Source organism: Sarcophilus harrisii, chromosome 4, assembly GCF_902635505.1.
Source record: "Sarcophilus harrisii chromosome 4, mSarHar1.11, whole genome shotgun sequence".
Lineage (NCBI taxonomy): Eukaryota > Metazoa > Chordata > Mammalia > Dasyuromorphia > Dasyuridae > Sarcophilus > Sarcophilus harrisii.
In genome coordinates this window covers 34,967,373-34,988,836 of record NC_045429.1, presented here as the reverse complement: position 1 = coordinate 34,988,836, position 21,464 = coordinate 34,967,373, and the positions used below count along the sequence as shown (strand labels likewise).

General features: G+C 40.0%; 1 protein-coding gene across 2 annotated transcripts in view; it reads left to right on the top strand.

Annotated features, from left to right (window-relative positions):
- The window catches only part of LRRC8C (leucine rich repeat containing 8 VRAC subunit C), a 109,439-nt gene that overhangs the window by 10,478 nt on the left and 77,497 nt on the right, over nt 1-21,464 (top strand). Inside the window, exon 1 of one of the 2 annotated variants that reach the window (XM_031969352.1) lies at nt 4,505-4,790. The exons of the other annotated variant lie outside the window; for it this stretch is intronic. The gene's annotated coding sequence lies outside the window, so the exon portion shown is untranslated. Of the gene's footprint in view, nt 1-4,504; nt 4,791-21,464 lie in introns of those variants that run through there. 2 annotated transcript variants of the gene reach the window in all.

Here is a 21,464-nt window from a genome sequence, read left to right as displayed (position 1 = left end):
AAGGCTTCCTATAGAAAGTGAGATTTGAGCTGAAATTTGAAGGAAGCCAAGGAACCTAAGAGACATTGTAGATGAAAATAAACACTTGGTTGGGTCAGTTCCCTAATTGAAGAGGTTTTGAAGGAGGGTCAGCCAAGTATGGACTTTGAATGAACTTCATTCATATCAAGAGAGGAGAGGTAGTTTATTGGACTTTGGAGGTGTTGTCAAGTATGAAGAATTGGTAAGTTAAGCATCCTTTGATAGTGCTGTGGTTCTCAGCTGAATGGTTACAACATGTGTCTGTATACATAGTTGTCCAGCTACCAACAACAATTCAATACAGTTAGCATTAATATAGCTCATTAAGGTTTTCAAAGCACTGTATACAATGTTATCTCACTTGATCCTCACAACATCCAGTGAGGGTAGATGTTATGATGTAGCAAGCCACAGATAATGGGAACCCCGGAGGAAGTATAAGATCCTTTAGTCCAGTAAAGGAACCCTGCTGATAGTGTCAGATTTGGCTCCCTACACCCGCCAAAGCAAGTTTCACCTTCCTGAGAAGTCTGTGTTGTAATTAAAGCAGAGTTATACTAAGTGGCAAAGAGACATTTACACACAATAACAAGTTGTTTATGTGGTGCCATATACAGCATATAGTTAGTGCATGAGCCGTGTGCTATAGTTATTGTAAGGATATTAGGGTATATAAGGCTGAGAGAATTTGGAATAAATGGTCTCCATGTTTGACCATTCATGCGAGTTTCACCCCTTCACTCATCTTCTATGATCAAGAACTAGTATCGAGCTCCTACAGTGAGCTAGTCTGAACATTACATTATGATCCCCATTTTACAAATAAGGAAACTGAAGCTTAGAGAAGCCCTAGTAGTAAGTGCCTGAGGCAGCATTAGAACTCAGGTCTTCCTGATTCCAAACCCAGCCCTTTATGAACTGTGCCATCTAGTTCCCTAGATCAAAAAAACCTGAGGGAGTCCATAGTGGCTGGACAATCATTCAAGCATCTCAGTGTCACCAGGGTTCTGGGGCCGTTAACATGAGATAAAAGCCAGAAGTAAAAGTCTTGACAAGACCTCATCTTTGATAAGACATCATCACTATTCAAGGGACAGAGGTCAATAAGTATTTAGTAAATAGTAAGCAGAGCAAAGAGAACATAATAATAGACCTCTGGAGCCCTAGGTATGTTCCTACCAAGTGGAGCTGCCTCAGAAGACATAAGAACATTTTAATCTAATGACTTCAGTCAGTGAATAAATATTTATTAAGCACCTATGGATTAGCACCTCTGGCATGAGGGCTTGCTGAGCCCATTTCAAGCTGCTCGTCTATCTTTGGTGTCTACCTGCCATCTAACTCTCACTTGTGATTCCAAGAAGCTGTAGCATACATAGCAGACACAGCCTAATAAACCCTCTCAGTAGATGGGATAAACTAGATTGAAGGTAACTGGTGGGCCTCAAACCTGTTAGTGAATTAGGAGGATATATACCCCAAGTGTGTGAAAATTTGATGGAATGAGTGAATGAGAAGTATTTGTTCCAATGGCCATGAAAATGATTGAACGTGCTGTGGAGCAAGCTTGGTCATACATCAAAAACTCCAAAGGGCAGCTACTGAATTCTGGACCACCAACTTTTGTCTTGCCATTCGACTTCAATAACTCTGGAAGAGAGACTGAGGCTGATGATTCTTCACAACTGCTTCACTTAAATGCAGTTCATTTGAAAATCAAGACATCACTTATGATGTCATTGATCATCTTCAAAAATGAAGTGTCAAGCACTGTGTGAAGCTCTGGGTACACTTTTACTCTCAGAGAGCTCATGACCAATGGGGGGGACAAGAATTCACAGAATAAAATGGAGAAAATCAACATAAAGAAGGGACTAGAACAAAGAGAGATTGAAAGTGTCCTGTACAAGATGAGATTTTAGCTGGCTTGAAGAAAGCCTTCTGGGGCCAACTAGAATGAGTCCAAAGTCTCTTCACAGTAGATATAAACACTTTGAATGCCACAGAAGTTTTTATATTTGATCTGAAAGGTGAGGGAGTCACTAGGAGTGACTGGGGGAAGTGACATGATTAGACCAATGTTCTAGGAAGATCATTTAGATCTATAATTTGCCCAGCATGGACCAAATACCCAAGTCCATCAGTCAAAGTGAAATATTTCCAGTTCTGGGGATTTCATTTTAGAAGAGGCACCAGTATAGGGACTCACCCAGAGGAGCTCGAGCCAGGATGGTGAGGAAGGACTGGAGACTATCTACTGGAGGACCACCTGAAGGAAGTGGATATGTTTAGCTTGAAGAAGAAAAGATGTGGGCAGATCAGCAGTGTCCTTCAAGTGTTTTAAGGACTGATGGGCAGAACTCAATTCAAGGAAGCATCTATAAAATGTCCACTTGTGAGATCTTTCCACTCTTAAATATTTATACTGGCTGTGCCCCTTGCCTGAGATGGCCCCTCCTTCCTTATTTCTTTCTCTTGATTTCTGCCTTGTGAACTGAAAGACAAGATCTAAGCAACCTCTGCCTTTCAAGTGCTTGTATTATACAGTGAAAAGCCAGTGGACTCATTCTGGCTGACCCAAGAAGGCAGAAATTCAATGGCAGACTTGGTCTGATAAACAATTTCTTAGTTTAGAGTACAGCCAGCTGCCCCAGGGGAACTAAGGACTTTCTCTAAGGGTTAGTCTTGGGGTATTGCAGCGCACACGTAGTTTGTCAGGATACGGTCTAGACTAAATGACTTTTAACAGTCTTTTCCAAATCAATGTCTATATCTTCTTTTTCCTTTACATAGTTACATCCTCTAGTAAGCCCCGCCCCCCATGCTCCCCGCCTTCATCTGTTTTGTCTTGGGAATTTGTTTCAGATGCTGGGCAAAGGAAGTCCAGCTTTCTGTGGCAGCTTGGCTAATAAATAAGCCTGGGGTTAGACATCTTTAGAGCCTTCTTAAGGACATTCGAGGTAGACTTTTTGGAAAAAATAATGGAGTCATAAAAAGGGACTAATAGAAGGTGACTTGCTGGAGCTTCAGCCAGAAAGCTTTAAAAGGAGTCGAACAAATACTGAATAATTTTCATCCAGCCTGAGACCGAAGTAGAGGGAGGAAAAGGAGGTGGAACCTATTTTCTAGGGGGTCTGCTTCCTAATAACTCTCCTGATGGCACGAATTTATTTCCCACCCACTTTGTCAGGCCAGAGTTGCTTATTTGTTTTATTCTTCCGGAATCTTTCTTTTGATATCACTCAGAAAGAAGTGTCTCCTAATAACCTCTCCAGGTCTGCAGCTTGGACCCAAGACTTTCCACGCAGACGGCGGCCGTAAAGATGAAAAACAACCTGGGAAGGAAGGAAAGACAATGGAGCAAAGAGGAGGAAAGGCTTTCCAAGTGGCCAATACGCACAGCCCTGACGTTGCTAGGGGTCAGATAGCTGGAAGATTAAACCTGGTTTTGCGGATAGTAAATTAGTGAATGAACTCTTAACAGCAACTTTGGGGAACGTGTGGGGATGTCCGAGGGAAGCGACCAGCCAATTAAATAGGTTTATAGCTCTCCGTCGGGGAGGGACTACCTGGGACTGGGGATTTTAGGGGGGAGAAACTGCAGTTCTCCCCACCCCCTCCCATTCTGCTCCAACATCTCGGCCCAACTGGGCCCTACCCTTCTTAACCCTTCTCTCCCGGGCACCGGCTCGGCCAAGACGGAAAGGAAGGCAAAGAAGGGGGGGGAGGGGGTTGCGAGGGAGGAGAGATTATGGCCATTTAGATTATGGCCCTTTCCATCCCCGGGATAGTGCTAGGAGCTCCTAGGATGGCTATTTATAACCCCAGCTTCTCCCTCCCAAGCTTTTCGGTTTGATGGAGAGGCGGGAGGTGAGGGGTGTTTCAGCCGCCCAAAAGAGCCCCCAGCTTTTCCTAGCATTGTTTGAAGATGTGGGACCTTGCGCAGCCAGCAGCCGCCGTCTAATCAATCCCCCACCCCGTGGAGGGAAAGAGGGGGTACTCCAGCCAGGGAGTTAGGGTTCGCGCCCGTCCAGCCCAAAGCCCCATAGGGCTACGGCCATCGCCTACCCCGCTGCCAGCTCCGAGCTGGGGGTGCTGGAGAGAGCGGGAAGCATCCCCCAGATCACCGGCTTGCGTCACTACGGCCAGAGCTCAGGAGTGGGTCCCGTTGATTTCAGCGCGCCACCGCGGGTGGGCAAAGGGGCGGGAGGCGCGGCCCGCCCTCCCTGGGGCCGGGCGCTGGGCGGTGCTGGCCGCAGCGGCGGCGGCAGCCCGGGCAGCAACGGAATCACAGCGGTAGCGGCGGCGGCGGCGGCGGCGGCAGCGGCAGCGGCGGCAGCAGCAGAGGCAGCAGCAGCTGGAGCAGCAGAAGAAAAAAGAAGCGGCACGGGGCCGGGCGCCGGGTGGCGCTGAAGGCTGCTTCATCAGCAGAGGCAGCAGCAGCAGCCTCAGCTGGAGGAGGAGGAGGAGGAGGAGGAGGAGGAGGAGGAGGAGAAGGAAAGAAGAGAAGGAGGAGGAGGAGAGGGAGGGCTGTTAAGGGGTAGGGGCGTTAGCTGCGTCCTGCCTCAGAACCGGGAGGAGGAAGCCGCCGCTGTCGCCTCCGCCGCATTGCTACCACCGAGACAAACCATGAACCGAGCTCCTTGGCGGCCTCCCCGTGGCCCCACAGACGGCCCTCCCTTCTTGGAGGACAGCCGCCTCCTGTGAGTCCGGCTCGGAGCGCCCTCACCTCGCCTCATCAGCACTCCCGCCCGTCCAAGGACCCAAAGGTAAAGGCGAGGGGAGTGTGTATGTGTGTGTGTGGGGTGCTGTCAGGGCCAGTGGGGGACAGCGGAGGTGGGAGTGGGGAGGAAGGAGAGGATGGTGAGTGGTGCCAGCTCCAGCACCCCCAGCACCGCCCTCTCCTGGCTCTGAAGCCTGAGGGAGGAGAAGGAGGAGGAGGAGGAGGAAGGTGGTGGTGACGGGGCTCCGTTATAATGTGTGACTACTACAAGAACTTGCCACCATCTCCACCACCGCCTCTCTTCCTTTTCCTCCTCCCCGCTTGCTTGGGGCTCTCGGCAGCAGCTTGCCACCGCCATCCTCAGCCCAGCCTCTCTGCTGTGGCTGTGCCGCAGCTGCAGCCAGCCGCCCACTGTGGCAGTTCCAAAAGCTGGCCTCAACCTCCTCCTTGGCCTCGCCCCTTCGCCCAGGCGGGGCTGGCGCCCCCGATTCCCCAACCTGCTTGCGCTCTGCTCTTGGGCTGCAGGTTCTGGGAACTGGAAGATGGAGGAGGAAAAAAGGCGGTGGCAGGGAGGAGAAGAGATTAGCAGCATCTTTAGGGCTCACCTTGGGCACATCCCTCAGGGGAAAAAGAACTCCTTTCTCTCAGCCTTTCCCCACACCCATGCGAAGCCCGAAGTTGAAACTCGCTCATTAAGAGTAAGAGAAGGAGAGGTGGGCATGAAAAATCTGTGACGGCCAAGGGGTGTCCGAGAGATGTCTCTCTGTTCATCAGCTTCCTCACGATCAGGAAGAAAGAGGGGGTAGCCAGACCCATGGGGGCGGGGAGGCATCCCAGTGCTCCGAGGCAGAGGCTGCTCACCTCTTCCCGTCGGAACCTCCAGGCTTGTGAAAACCCATTCAAACCTTCTCCTGCTTCTAACTTGTTCTTTCTGTGGCTTCTAAAGAATCGTTCTCTCTAAAGAGCCCAGTAAAAATGTGGTTCCAAAGGCAATTAGTCAATTGTACTTTCCTTTTGAATCCACTTCCAAGTCATCCTCACAAAACCAGGCTCAATTTTAGAGCATACCTATATCCATCCTAAATTCTCTCCCCTTCCCCTCCTCCCCTCCACCGTGTGGGTCTTTCAGAATGTTGGTGCAAAACTTTAGGTACTGAAGAGGTCTTTAGGCTTTTAAATTTTACCTGGAAGTCTGGGAGTATAAGAAAAGAATGATCTCTTTTTAGCTCAAGCTCTTTGGGGGAAAGGGAGTGGTCAATGCAGGTCTCGACTATTGAAGGCCTTAATTAGCATATCAATGTCTTTTGGGGTTTTTTTAAGACTGCTAAGAAATCTTCACCTTGTTATCAATGGTTCCCAATAAATAAACTATTTCCAAAGAAACTAGACTTCGACACGCCCACTTCTTTTATCTAGTCTATTTGCAAATACTGGGAAGTGGGAGTGGGGAGGAGAGGTAAGGTACTGGTATCTGCAAAAGTTGTGCTCTTGTCTAGATATATTGCAAAACACACAAAATAAGCCAAGTTAATGAATGAGATTTGGGAAATACAAAGTTGGCTGTACTTTCGAAGTTTTGCTGAGGTCCAAGAAGTTTTGCTGAGGTCTATATATACCTTAGTGGAAACAGAAAAATAGCAGATCAGATTTGTACTAAAGGAATATTTTAAATGTCTTGCTTTAGACGGTGGGAGAGTAGAAGAGAAGCTTTATGGGCTTATGGCCAGTTGTTAAATTAAATACCCTGGCTAAAATCTAGGCTAGAGGGGGGAAAAACGCCAAAAAAAAAAAAAAAAAAAAAAAAAAAGTGTAAGTTTTCTAGGATTGATGTCTAATGTTGCAAATAGTCTGGGTTGAAATATGTGTCACAGAGCAAACCAGTCTAATTTTTTTTAATTGGCACTAAGCCGATTAAAGGAATGTCATAAGCATTTTTTTTTTTAATTTGTAGGAGTCTTTTTTTCCAGACAAGCTAATATTTGGTGTAATATATTCCACAAGGAAAATGCTTTCAGAGAGATTTGTGACCTATTAGTTACTACAGTAGATCAATGATTCATGTTTATGGGAAGCTCATCTTAAAAATAAAAAGTCCCCAAATTCCAAAACTTTGGAATAGTCATCCACTGTGGTACAAAGAAGAAAGCACTGGAAAGTCCTGGGGACCTGGATTCAAATGTTGCATTTGCTCCTTATTTAACTGTGTGACCTTGTTGAGTCACATCACCTGTTGAAATAACTTGCATAAAGTACTTTCTGGTCTGCATTCAGGACAGTATTTCATGGTTTACTTTTCAAATGATGTATCTTGTATCTTAATAACTTCTGATTAATTTTTTTGTGTAAATGGCATTGCAGGGAGCTGGTTTTAGCACTGCTTGAACCTTTGAGGTCTCTTTTAACCTTAAAATCATGATCCCAATGCAAAACAGTTAAATTTCTAAGCTGTTCAAATTGTTATTCAGTCATAAATACTTGTGTCCGGCTTCTCATGACCGCATTTGAGGCTTTCTTGGCAAAGATGTTGGAGTGGTTTGCCATTTTCTCCTCCAGTCCATTTTATAGATGAGGATAACTGAGGCAATCACTTAAGTGATTTGCTCAGTCACATAGTTAGTCAAGTATCCAAGGCTAGATTTGAATTTTTAAAGATGAGTCTTCCTGATTCCAAATTGTACCAAGTATCTAAAGAATTGATAACTGATGGAGTTTGTTTTGATAACTCCAGCACAGTCATTTTTAATTGTATACGTCATTTTATACGTGAAGTCAATTTTAAAATGTTGCTCTCAAAACTGTCTTGTTATTCTTATTACATGTATGATATGATCATATCATTACTATGTAACAGCAAGCTGGTGGAGGCAGAATACTAGATTGAGTCTGGGCTTGAAATCAGAAAGACCTAGCTTGGAATCCTACTTCACTAGCAACTGCATAAGACATCTGCTATATCACTCAAGAGTGGCCATCTGTGAAGGGAGTTTCCCACATTGATGAAGTCATAGATACTTCCTTTATTACTATGTGCTCTACATGTGTGAATATATATTGTATATGTTCACAGCTTGATGACTAATCAGCACAAATAGTGATTCAGTTTTGGGACTGATGCATCATTAAGTCATTTTACAAAATCTAAGATGTTTCAAGTGTTTTTCTCTGTTGATTTAAGCCTTGATTCTTATAAAAATTTTCTTGATTATTTCATTTCAATTTTCATTACCTTTTTGCCATACCAAGAGTTAAATATGTCACCGAACAGGTAGTTTTTACAACTTTGTGCATATTTCTGAAACTTTAAAAGTACTTTAAAAATTGGAAATTTCAAAATGGCTATCCTGGATAAATTGTACCAACACCTGAGATCTGTCTTATTTAGCTATTTGTTTAATTTTATTTTTTCAGTTGATGATTGGATCATTTAAACCCCATCTCAATTGCCATATTTTTAGTCTCCTTAATTCTTGAATTCATGTTAAATCATTTTAGCTCACAATTCTCTGAAAATCTCATTTGAAGAAATTGAATGCTTTTGAATATGAAATATTCTTTCAGCATTTCAGTCTTCTGTTGCCATGTATGTAAAAAAAAATAGTCAGCAGTTGCTAAGATACATGATAGTGTCATTTGTAAAAATAAGCAATGAAATGCTTCCTTTTATGAGAGGCCAGAAAGATCCTTCTGGCAAATCATTTAAAATTTTAAAATTTACATAAAAATAGTCAGCAGTTGCTAAGCTATGTAATACTGTCATTTGTCAAAATGTGCGATATATTGCTACTCTTTAGGAGGTCAGAAAGGTAGTTCTGGCAAGTCAGTGAACTTTCTGATGTCTCAGTTCCTTCATCTGTACAATAGAGATGATAATAGCATTTCCCTTATTGGATTATTGTGAGCATTAAATGAAATACCATAATTATCACTCCCCAGAATTATTCACCATTGGCCTATCCTTTCCATTTTCTTTGTGTATCTTCCCTCAGGTTTAGCATGGTGCCCTGCACTTTGGAAATCAGTCAGTATTAATTGAATTGAATACCAGCACCCTATTAGGAGAAAAAAATAGTATATTTTCTATTCTAATGGCATGGCATCCTAATTGGTCCCTAGTCCCCCAACTAGTATGCCCCCCCAACTATTTTGCATGTATCTATGAGTTTTAATTCAACCAATCTTTAATAGATAACTGCTCTAGAGAGAATCCTATGCTAAGTAAAGGGAAGAGGAGTAAGATAAGTAGGTTCACTAAGGCATGATCTTGCTCTTATAAAATTTATAGTTTTCATAGAAGGAAGTGATGGCAAAACGTAAGCTCCTTGAAGTTAGGGGATATTTTGGTTTTGTCTTTGTGTCCTAGTCTTCATAGAAGGAAGTGATGGCAAAATGTAAGCTCACTGAAGTTAGGGAATAGTTTGGCTTTGTCTTTGTGTCCTTGATTTTAGGATAGTGTATTAAATAGTGTAATAAATTACATAGTAAGGACACTATATATATATATGTGTGTGTGTATATACATATATATATGTAGGATAATATACATGATATAAATATACATAGTAAGCACACAATTAAAAACATTTTTTAACTGAATTATGTTTAGTTACATGCATGATAAGAGTTTAAGGTATTTATAAACAAAGTGTTTTGTGAGATGAGAGGAGATGAGTTGCCTGGAAAAGGGTCAGAGAATCTTCATGGATGAGTCGAAGTTTTCTGGTCTGTAACAGATCAGGTAGCACCTACTGACAGAAGTGATGAGACCAAGATGCAGAATAAAACATATTTTGGGACAGGACCAAAGTAGAACTGAACTATGCATGTTGGATATAAGGACCTTGTTTTTCTTTTCATTTAGGGGTGGTAGGAAGGGGAAATGGAAGACTAGAGACAGGGTAGCCAAAAAAGAAAAGGAAGAAAAGATCACATTGAAGTATTGTTTTAAGCAGAGATAGGAACAGAAGGAACGTGAACAAGATCGCTAACAGGCTTGCTGCTTTTAAAGTTACAGGGTAAATGTGTTATATGCTTAAAAGGAAAAAGAACCTTTAGAGGCATAGAGATTCAGGGGTGGTAGTGGACAAAGATATGAGTAAACAAATGGGAAAGAAGCTGTCAGATATATAGGATGTGGGAAAGAAGGAACCCAGAAATTCCAAACTTTTCAAGTAGGTGAATAGTGGTAGCCCCGATAAAAATATTGCTGTCAGAGAAAAGTAGGTAGTGGGAAAAAGTTGATGAGCTCAGAGATTTGGATGCCCTTTGTGAGAGCAGTTTTAGGAGAATGATGAGCATTGGAGTCAGATTTAGGTGATTAAGGGAATAGTGGAAAGTGATGGAACAGAAGGACTATTTTTTTCTGTGAATTTTGGAGGAGATAAATGGACAGTAGCTGAATACAATATCAGGAGTTGAGGAAAGGCTTTTATACTAAAGCATGTTCATATATGTCTGGGAAAAAATCTAACCAAAGGGAGGAGTTAAAAGAATGTGAACAGCAAAAGGCTGGAAGAGAATGGGATTGATTACAGAGAGGTTCAGAGGAAGAATAAACAACTACTATAAGCTAGGCACTGTGCTGGAGTTATCAAAACAAACTCCATCAGTTAGCAAAACTGAAATCCCAGCTCTCAGGGATTTTGCAATTTTGTGCCAACTCCTCCCCAACAAGAGTACTTATTGGCAAATAAACTTGTAAACCACAATGTGAAAATGATTTTTTAAGATTTGTTTAGTCATTTTTCAGTCATATCTGACTCTTTCTGACCACATTTGAGGTTTTCTTAGCAGAAATAACTGGAGAAGTTTGCCATCATTTTGTAAATGAGGAAACTGAGGCAAACAGGGTTAAGTGACTTGCCCAGGATCGAACAGTTAGTAAGTATCTGAAGCTGCATTTGAATTAAGGTCTTCCTGATTCTGGGATTGGTACTCTATCCATTGCATCTGACCACCCTGTGAAAATAATACAAGAAGCAATCATAACAGATTACTTTGAGCAAAAAAGGAAATACTAGTTGCCATCAGGCAGAAGGAAAGAGAATTGATGACAGACAAGAGCTCACCTAGTATGCATGTGTTAGATAAGGGTCAAAAGAAGTTGGCTATTTGCTTATTAACTTAGCTTTAAAAAATGATTCTTGTTAAGTAGGTGCTAAGATTTGGTAAAAGAATGAAAATGTCAACATATAACTAATTTTTCAAACTGCACAATCTCTTAAAAATCATCATTTAACACCCTGTTTTTTGGTACCCTAGGGCAAAAACCCAGCTATTCCACCTTAGTCATGGCTCAAAGATATATGAAATCAATATAGTCACTCAAATATTAGATGAATGAATAACTCATGAAAGAAAAAAAAAAACTTCAATATTTTTGTCCCTATTTAACCTTATTAAGAGAGAGAAAGAGCACAAGTCTCTATAAACTGTGGATATTGCTGGTCATAAATTAGGCTTCCCTTCTCTGTATTTTGAGAATTATTTCCTCCATTTGTGCTTCCTCACCCATTAATTTGAATAAAGTAGTGAGTTTGTTTGGAACCCAAATTCCCCAGATGCCTATGGTTTTTATTTAAATATCCTTGATAATCAAAATCTTTCTCTCTGAGGTGTACTCCCCAAAGATTAATATGTGTTTTGTTACTCTTAAAACATTTAGCTCCCTTGGCAATGTAGTATCCTCTTCAGGGTTACAATACAAATGTATATTATTTATTTAGTAAGCCAATAGCAGTCAAATGTTATAGCATTCTTGGGAGGGAATGATGCTTCTGGAGGTGCACCTGCTGTTTAGAGACCATCTTCATTGCGCTGAACTTGAAATTAGGAGGATTTGAAGTCAAATCCTGATACTTACTAGTTGTGTGATCCTAGGCAAGTCACTTAAACTCTTGAGTTCCCTTATCTGTTAAATTGGAACAATAATATGATCTATCTAACAGAGTTGTAGTAAAGTTCAACTGAGATGGCATATATAAAATGCTTTTGTAAACTTCACAGCATTATATTAATGCTAGTTATTGTTATTATTATTATCATTAACTACCCTTAAACTATCTCTATTCTCTCCCATCCATGCCTGGTATATAATATACTCCTTCCTCACTTCTGCCTCTTTAGAAAGCTCTGGCTTAAAAGTCCATCTCAAAGGTTGATTTGCAAAAAAACTTACATGACTTGGAAAGACTTACATGAACTGATGGAAAGTGAAGACAGCAGAACCAGAAGAACTGTATACAGTAACAGCAATATTGTATCATGTATCATTATCAGCTGTGAGTGACTTGGTTCTTCTCAGCAATGCAATGATCCAAGACAGTCCCGAAGGACTCATGATGAAAAATGCTATCCACATACAGAGAAAGAACTGATGGTGACTGAATATAAATCAAAACATAATATTTGCAACTTTATTTTGTGTATGTGTGTATATTTTTCCCCCTTTTGGTCTGTGTCTTTTACCACATGACTAATAGAGAAATATATTTTTCATGATTGCACACCTACCTATATCAAATTGCTCACCACCTCAGGAGAAGGGGGGGTGAGAAGAAAGAAGGAGGAAGAAATATTGGAATTCAAAAGTTTTTAATGAATGTGAAAATTGTATTTTCAATTGGAAGATTGGGAGAAAATATTATTGTCTTAAAAAGCAAACAAAGCCTAGCCCAAGTACTACCTCCAATGAGAAACTTTTCTTGGCCCTCTAGATATTAGTATTTTCTTTGCTCTATACTTCTCTGTTTATGTGCTATAAACCACACAAAAGGATCATAGGTATTTTCAGGGCAAGGACTACTTTATCTTTTCTTTTTTGTATGATTAAAGGTTAGTGCAGCATCTTGGATCTAATCAACAGATAAGTGAACAGTAAATTGTTCAACTAAGTAAATACATCTTGGGTTGAAAAGTATTCAGTATTATTGAAGAAGTCACTCCTTCCATTGTGCAGAACAACCTTTCTGCATCTTGTTAGCCTGGGAAATAGTTACTGTTTTGCCTCTATAGAGGGGAATGCATTATGCAACACTATGGAGCCAAGCCTTTGTTCTTGGAGCATTTGGGGGTTCCCAATGGGTCCCAAGGGTCATTTGAGCTGATTCTTCTTTGCTTCTCCTTGATCCAGGAATGGCCCACCTTTGACCATGCTCAACTTTTATTGTCTGCACTGATGTCATATATCAGTCTGCTTGTGTCTGTCATACTTCTTCCCGTATCTACTGAGTTACCTCTTTTCATTCTTCATTAGCTCTTGGGTTAGTAAGATTCTCAGCCATGGGATAGCATAATGTGAGAAACAGATTTCTCCAGCAGTCAGCAATTTAGTCTCATTGAAAGTATAGCCCAATTTCCAAAACACATATCAAGTACCTTTTTCTTTGCCCTCCATTCCATGACCCATTTGCCATTTGTCTATAGCACTTGTCCAAGATAGCCTCACATTTTAACAGATTGTGGACCGATTTAATCGACTTCTCACTGAACGGTTGTATATTGTGAACTGTTCAAATTGAACTTTCCTCTCATGTTTTTTTCACCACTCACTGATCCTGAGCTAAACCAGTCCCTTGTGTACTTATGGACTTCTTGGAGTTCTGGAGGCTTTCACAGATGACAAAATCTGCACGATAGCCTCATGCAAGTTTCCCATGAGCCATCTTGTCCCAACCGGGACATGAAAAAAAGAATCCTTCCCTACCACAAATCTTAAAAATACAGGTCCTCTAGCCTGAGCTTGAAGGTCTCTAGTGATGGTAAACTTACTAGCTCCCCAAGCAGCATATTATATTTTGGGGACAGCTCTAATTGTTCTGAAGGCTTTTCTTACAGATAATTAACTTCTGGCTCTGTGTGGGTTCCACCCACTGCTCCTTATGCTGCCCTTTGGGACATAGGAGAAAAAGACTAATCCCTTTTCTGTAGAGTATTGTTCCCAGGCTAGATACAATTAGTATGACATCATCTGCAAATAGGGATGTTGGAGCACTTCTCATCAATAGGAAATCCTTCCTTTGTTTGTCCCTTTGTGAAAGATCTCTTCCATAACACCTTTCCTCTTCTCTCTAATTTGGCCTGAATGTGCTTAAAATCTAAGAAATAGGAGACCTAAGAAAAACAGTTAACTTTATTAGTAGAAGTAGGAGGATCTGAAAAAAAGACAGAGAGAAAGGAAGGGGAAAAGAACAAAAACTTCAATAAACTGTTCCACTAATAACAGTGAGAATGAAAAAAACAGGAAGTTTTGCTTTATGACTAATATGGCATAACAGACTAACTAAAGAATTGCCACATACAATTAATAGATCTTTAGAGCTCCTTCTCGATCATCTTTTTATGATCCTAAATTGAAGCTAGGGATAGGAAGTGTGAGACGCAGGAAGGTCAGTGAGCAGAAGAGTTGGTTAGGTAAGGGAGATATGTAGTCTTCACTTCAAGAATAAAGACAGCTTAATTTGTTTCTAGAGATGCAACTCAGGGGCAGATGGGAAAACACTGAATTAGAAAAGATAAGGGGACCCTTAATAGGGATTTATCTCAAAGGGAAAAACTGACTGAGTAGTGTTTGAATTTGACCAAGAGAAAAGGGCCAAAAGATGTTTAGCTCCCAAATGAAAGGATGTCTTATTGTCTCACAAGTACCCATAGTTGACTGAGGATTACTTTTAGGTCATGGCATTTTTTTTCCCCATTCAATATATGAGCTAATTGAGTGATTTTTTTTTTTAAAGGAAGGTCTGGGACAGCTAGGTGAAGTAGTAGATAAAGCTTTTGGGCTTGGAAAAAGAAGGATCTATGAACCTCATTATTTACATGTTAAGGTCAGGGACAGCTAGATGATGCAGTAGATAAAGCATCTGGGCTTGGAGAAAGGAGAATCTATTTACCTCATTATTTACATATTATCTCTCCCAATTAGAATGTAAATATTCTAAGAACCCATGGCCTTTCTCTCTCTCTTTCTCTTTCTTTTTCTTTCTTACTCCTTTTCTTCTTTCCTTCCTTTCCTCTCTCCCTCCCTCCCATTACTTAGCACAGCATGCTTGTTGAGTAAGTAATTTCTTTCAGGACTCAGTTCAAGGGTCATCTTTCACATGACTTTTTTATTAATTCCTTCCACAATTAATACTCCCCATCTTTTATCTCTATATACAATTTCTACCTCTCCACTTGTACATATTGTTTCCCCTGATGGAATGTAAGATTTTGGGGAGCAGAGACTAGTTAGGTTTTGACTTCAAATCTCCATATAGTATACATGTAGGTGCTTTAAAAAATATATATATTTGTTGGGAGCAGTTAGGTGGTGCAGTGGATAGAGCACCAACCCTGAAATCAGAACCTCAGTTCAAATCTGGTCTCAGACACTTAACACTTCCTAGCTGTATGACCCTAGGCAAGTCACTTAACCTCAACTGCCTCAGTAAAAATAAAATACTTGTTTATTAGAAATCTAGAAAAGAAATAGGAAGGAGTTAATTAAAAAGTCAGTTTTAGCAAAGCATATTTCAAGAAGCTTAAGGGATTATCTAAAAGGCTTCACAGGGTAGAAACATTTAGTATCAAAGGCATCCAGGAAAACTGACTGTTCCTTAAAGAGCAACATGGTAAAGTCCCAAAAGAAAGCTCCCTCCTACTCATGAGAAAGTGAGAATGACTGGAGGAAACTGAGTTAGCTAAACCCAGAATTCTACTAGGTTCTGGGAGGTCTGAGAATTCAGAGTACTCAGGGTCATTACACAGAGCAAGTACAAAAGAATCCTGCCATTAGGGCTGATAACCTCAAATGGGATATATAAGACCTGATGGAAAATTATATAACTGTATATATGTGCAGTTTGGGACCTATACTATCCACTGGCATCAGGTATTCTTGGTGTGAAAATCCCCTTTACCAATCAGTTACTTGTCTACTACTTGGAGGATTAATTATCAATGGCATGGAGAAGTTGAACAATTTACCTGGTCACCTAACTTGTATATGTCCAAGCCAGAATTGTAATCAGAAATTCCTGATTCCAAGGTAGATCTTCTATCCGCTAGGCTACATTGCCTTTCATGTATGTTAAGTGCACGTGATCATTGCTCCATTAACAAATCCTCCAGATGGATGAATTTAAAAATTTTTAATTAGGCTTCTGATGTTCAAAGTACTTGGGATACAAAACTGTTTCCCTTAGAGCTCGTGTTGTAATGGAGATCATACATATAAGAGGTATCAGTTGCAAGTCAGATGGGAAAGATACTAAGGATGTAATATTAAAGCAGATGGTCCTGACTCTTCTTTGATGTCATTTCCACTGATAGAATCATATCCATTTCTGATGCTGAACAATTTGGCAGCATCAAGGACTTTGGTGCTGAGAATATTTTTTTTATGGGTCTTAAGTAGCTGTGGCTATAGCCCCTACAGAGGCAGTTCTCTGGTCTTACCTCTACAGGGTCAGGGTGATGGGAGGATGTTGGCTTCAGGGATTGAGCTAGAAACAGGTACAATGATCTAGGAGACTAAGAGATCATGAGCCTAGGTCTCTTAAGTTCACATTTTTTTTTTTTTTTCATGAAAGTTGGTCATAGATTGATGTTGGTAATAGTAACACGGAAAATGATCCCTTTATCTTTACCAGAGTCAGCATCTACTTTTAACTACTCTAAATTTGACTTACCTGAAAATAAAATGTCTTCAGAATTCTATGTATTTTTCCTGACTTTTGGCAAACACTTTTGAAATCCAGTAAGTTTTTCCTCTGTATCCCCAGCTTTTCCTTTGCGGAATAAGAGAGTTGGATTTGAGATCACATTGCCTCTTATATATGTACATGCACATCCTATTCTATTAATAATTCCTCTGAATGAAAATGAAAGAATGAATTGAGTAGAATAAAAGCATGGAATAATAAGTCCATACAACGTACAAAGCACTGTGCTAAAATACAAATAGAAAAGCAGAAAAAATCCCTTATCCCAACATTTCAATGTGAGAGACAACACATCTAAGAACTTACAGTCTAAGGTCCCTTTTATCTTATTAAATTGAATAAAAGCATGGAATAAGTCCATACTGTGTCCAAAGCACTGTGCTAAAATATGGACAAGCAGGGGGGAAAATCCCTTATCTCAACATTTCAATGTGAGAAACAACACATCTAAGAATTTACACTTTAAGGTCCTTTTTATCTCTAAATTTTATAATCCTTTGACTCAAAAATCCTACTGCACTCTAATGGTAAATGCTAAAAATCTGTTCTCTGGAAAATAGCATAATGAGATTTCCTATATGACTTCATCGCTTTCTTATTTCCTTCTTATTATGAGTTCCCTAACAAACAGGGCTGGGCTGTGGACACTTCCGAAAGAATGCCCATCTCCAATTTAGAAGACCTTTTTCAGTCCAGCAGGTCTAGTTATCCAGGGCCTGGCATATATTAGCTGCTTAATGAATGTTTCTTGATTCATTTATCAAGTATCAACAGAATGAGCTGAAACCAGGCTCTACACGTCATCACTAATAGATGTAAACAATTGAATTGATGGCAAGCACCAATATTCAGGCATAGGAGACAGCAACAACATCTGCCATGCTCTTCTCTCTGTCTTTTAGGCACATTGGTTAGTTTGATTTCTCTCTTTAGTCAGGAGTTATTAACCTGGGTGCTCAGCATCATCAACATCATCCTAGTATTTTCATAACTGTATAGTATTTATTTCTCAAAGTCTTAGTGTACTTTTGAGCTTCAGTAATGTCAGAAGTAATAAAAAGTACAAACTTACAAAACAAATTTGAAAGGTTAACTATTTAAAATTTTAAACTTTTGAAAGATTTATGATAAAATTAGAAAAACAAGAAACAGTTTACCTGTCAGATTGATGGAAAAGGGAAGAATGTATGAGCAGATAAGAGAGAGAACACATCATAAAATATACAATGGATAATTTTGGTTACTCAAATTTTAAAAAATTTTTTGAACAAATAAAAGTCATTGTCATTACCATTTTAGATTACACATTGTTCTAGATGATTTTTGAACTTTGTAAAAAGTTTTCTTAGTTATTACTACTCAAAGAATTGCATTAGTGGGGCAGCTAGGTGGCGCAGTGGATAGAGCACCAGCCTTGAAGTCAGGAGGATCTGAGTTCAAATGTGGTCTCAGACATTTAACACTTCCTAACTGTGTGACTCTGGGCAAGTCACTTAATCCCAATTGCCTCAGCCAATATATATATATATATGTAATCCCAGGCTTAAGATCATACACTGAACAAGATTTTGATGTGCATGTGACAGTTTTGATGTGGGCCTAGAAAAAGTGTTCATGCAGATTCAGATGAATCGTAAATGAATCCCCTTTAGTAACCCACCAGTTTGAGAAAATATCCAGAAAATTATATTAGTTAAAAATTTATTCATAAAAATCCACAGAATTACTTAGATGACAAAGAAATGTAAGTAATTATTCTTTTAAATGATGTTTTTGGAACTTTGTACCATTTATTCTTCTGAACCTATTAAAGCTTAAAACTGCACTAAGACTTTTGGGACACAATATAATTTTTTTTTTTTCAGCTTCCTCAGTTTCCTTTGCTATCTTACCTTTTGGTTTGGGGCACTCAAATGTTATTCTGAGAATATTCACCAGACTGCCATGAGGGGTCATGCCACAAAAAATGAGTTTGTCTTCTGCTCTAGAGACAAGTTTCCTTCCAAACAGTACTGCCCTGCCTCCAAAGCTATTCCCATCATCTTTTCCAAGTGGCCTCTGAAATGTTAGGCTACCATCATGCTACTGGGATGGTGATGTTACTGTAGCTCAGCCAGTTTAAATCAACTTGTAACAGCTGGGATGGAAAGAAGGTAGAAACGGTGTTAGAAGTATTGCCAAACTTAGGATGACCTTTCCTGCTGTACTGAGCTCTTTGGGATTTATATGAATAAGACAGAACCAAAGAGAGTTTGGAAATGGGCAATAGAAAGTATTATGGGAGCCAACTTGCCTTTGTTCCAGATGCTCCTGGAGAGAGCGGATAACTGAGCTTGATCGTTCTCTGTTGGTGATCCATCTACTACTGTGGTGAGGTTGTTGGGTTTTTCCTTCACATAACAGGTTCTGATAGATGTCAGAAATAATGTGAGTCAAGACCTAAGAATGGTCTATGTGGGAAGGTTACACTTTGTCGGTAATTGGCTGACTGAGAGTTTATAAGGAACCAGTAACAGTTATATGTGCTAAAAATGATGAGAAGCCTCTCAATTTCAGTGATGTTTATTCTTAAAACAGAGATAAATACATTACATATACCATCCACCTTAAGTCTTCGGCCAATTTTCCAGAATCACTTAAAAACAAAACCCCAAATGTCATCTCCTCTGGTAAGGGTGGAGTTGGAAGGGTATGGATATTGGGAAAAAAGTGATGTACAAACAAGAGATTTTCTCTCTCTCTCTCTCTCTCTCTCTCACTCTCTCACACACACATACACATACATAACTAAATGAAATAGATTTAAAGAAGAGAAATGATGGTGAATGGTTTAATTTCTCTGATGTTAAATCTGCTCAGTCTCCCCTTCCTTCCACATTCTACCACCCTAAACCCTATACCTGTCCCTAACTTCCTTATTTCCTTAATGGCTCCATCATACTCCCAGGGTCAGACCTCACTTAGCTTTGACTTCTCTCCCATTCTACCTTCAATATACTTATCTAGTCAGTTATAAAAAGCTATGTCAGCAAAAGTCTTTGATATTTCCATTATCACCACTCTGATTCGGAGACCCTCATTGATTCTTGCCTTTATTATTATAAGAGTACCTGGAGCATTTCTGCCTTCTCCCTTTATTGTTCTTCACTCCCTCCCTCTGCCCTCTACCAAACACACACACACACACACACACACACACACGCATCCTTTCATTCTTCTTAAAGACCAGTTTTCTTCAAGTATAATATTAAAAGCATCAAAGTCTCAGGTCTTCCACAAACTAGATATGTAAACTTAGGAAAATCACTTGAATTCTCTGACCCTCTGCAAAGTGTGGGGGGACAGGGGGAACATTAGTACTTGCGTGTCCCATTAAGAGATTTTTTTTTAATGACAAAGATCTCAGAAATGGCAAAGTGTTGTATAAAGTATCAACACATCATTGCCCTGCTCCAAAGTTCCAATAAATTCTGCATCACTAAATAAAGGCTACTATTTTGGGTCTGGCATTCGGCCCCTTCACAGTATAGCTAAAGCCGACCTTTCTTACCTCTGCTCCCATTATCCTCCTTCTGAATTTCAGCCAAAGTAGCACTTCTTGTGTAGTACAGGGGAAAGAGTTACCTTAGGGACTCAAATCCTACTTCAGGTACTTATTACTTGTGTGATATTGTTAAGTCATTTACCACCCCTAGCCTCGGTTCCTCCCTCATTGGCATTATTTCCCATTTCGCCATCTATGTTGTCAGTTCTGTTCATTCCACACAAACTCTTGCTTTTTTGTCCCCTCTCTTATGCTCATGCTCTTCCCTCTAATATCTTTACCTTGGAAGAAGTACAAAGTTCAGTTGAACTCATACCTCCCCTGTGAAGCCCTCTAGCATCTACACAACTGGATTTGGTTGCATTCACCTGATTTTCCCCCTATTCTTATGACTCTTGTCCTTGTCTCAATGATATTTGACTACCCCTTTCAACCCTTAACCCATATTGCAAGCTCTCAAGAGTAGAAACTACAGCTTATTGTACCTCTCCTAGCACCCAATAAAATGCACGATGACTTTGCACGTGCTCAGGAAACAAATTCTCTAACTGTAGACATCTTATTTTTTTTCAACTAAGTTTCATGTTCTTTTATTTCAATAAATTGCTTTTTAATGTTTCAATAATAATAATATCAAGCATTTATATAACCCTTTTAGGGTTGTAAATTACTTTACAAATGTTATCTTATTTAATAATCCTATTAAGGAGATACTATTATTATCCCTGTTTTACAGATAGAAAACTAAGACCACGATTAAACCTGAGAGAATTCCCTACGATCACATGGCTAGAGTCTGTTGATTGATTGTCTTCAGTTTATCCTGTATATATGCCTTGTATATCTTTATATATACTATATGTGCCAGTATATATCCGTATATATACTGTATATGCCAGTATATATCTAATACTTTATATATACTGCATATCTGCATAGACCTTGTATTTCTGTATATACCTTCTATAGCTGTATGTGTACTGTATATATCGGTGATCTGCTCATTGCCTACTTCTTCAGACTATAAGCCCCTTTAGATATCCAGAATTGTCTTTTTCATTTCATTATATCTCCAGTGCGTAGCACAATGCCTGGCACACAGTAGACATTTATTATTTTGGGGCAGAGGGGGAGGCAATTTAAGTAATTTGCCCAGGGTTACACAGCTAGTAAGTGTCTGAAGTTGGGTTTGAACTTTGGTCCTTCTGACTCCGGGGCTAGTGTTCTATCCACTGTGCTACCTAGCTGCCCTATATATTGTAGGCATTCAGTAATTGTTAGTAGGTCAACTGATTGAGGCAAAATTTGAACTAGAGTCCTCTTAGCTCCGAATCCAACATTCAAGCCACTCAATGAATTACCAGCCCAAGAATCACAGCCCAGGCTGTTTCGATATAAATATGTGGATGACTCTTTCACTGAGGGCATTCCTCTAGGGCAGGAGCTGAGCTTTCTTCATCTCAATGTCTGGGACACA